Source organism: Sinocyclocheilus rhinocerous, unplaced genomic scaffold, assembly GCF_001515625.1.
Source record: "Sinocyclocheilus rhinocerous isolate Xijiao unplaced genomic scaffold, SAMN03320098_v1.1 scaffold2792, whole genome shotgun sequence".
In the NCBI taxonomy this organism is placed as follows: domain Eukaryota; kingdom Metazoa; phylum Chordata; class Actinopteri; order Cypriniformes; family Cyprinidae; genus Sinocyclocheilus; species Sinocyclocheilus rhinocerous.
In genome coordinates, this window is record NW_015648609.1 from 251,244 (window position 1) to 252,054 (window position 811).

Sequence of the window (811 nt, forward strand, 5' to 3'; positions counted from 1 at the left end):
TTCGAGAGAGTGAAACATAGCAGCTGTGAAGTGGATGCTTGATCTCTTGATATCCTTCTTGGGGATGAAGTTCCCATCTGACTTGTTCGTGAGTCAGTCACATAACTTGTGGAGTTCATGACGATAATGTAGAGATGGTTTTGCCTGCCGAATTCGCCATTTAATTCGCTATTGAGCAATGCGAAAACTGCTGATACTACTGCAGGACCTTATATATGATGCTTAGATAGGTGTCGTATTCCCATAGGTAGATGGGGATCCGCTGAGAGTCAGCTGATGCGAGCTTGACTAACGTGACCTGCCAGAACTAACGCTACACTTGATATTTAGCATAATCAAGGTCTGTTGAATAAATCTTTGTTTAGCTTTCTGTTAGCATAGCATCTGTTAACTACTGTTTTATGCTACAGCTCTCATTTGTGATGAAAGCTATTAAATACAGCCGTTAAAGGGGTCATATGATGCTTTTTTAAAGATCATTATTTTGTGTATTTGGTGTAACAGAATATGTTGACATGCTTTAATGTTCAAAAAACACATTATTTTTCAAATACTGTACATTATTGTAGGTCCTATATGCCCCGCCTCTCTCAAACGCTTCGTTTTCTACAAAGTCCCTCCTTCCGACAAGCGCAGCCTGCTCTGATTGGCCAGCTAACCCAGTGCATTGTGATTGGCCGAAAACCGCAAGCACTTGTCTGAAATGTAACGCCCCTTACCATAATAGCAAGCTTCATCTTTCAAAATAAATGTAAAGACAGTAAATAATGTCAGTTTTACCATCAGTTCAAGCCCAAAAGGGGAACAGAGT

General features: G+C 40.3%; 1 protein-coding gene across 4 annotated transcripts in view; it reads left to right on the forward strand.

Annotated features, from left to right (window-relative positions):
• The window catches only part of LOC107709948 (ankyrin repeat and BTB/POZ domain-containing protein 2-like), a 23,037-nt gene that overhangs the window by 20,431 nt on the left and 1,795 nt on the right, over positions 1-811 (forward strand). The gene's annotated exons all lie outside the window — the stretch shown is intronic.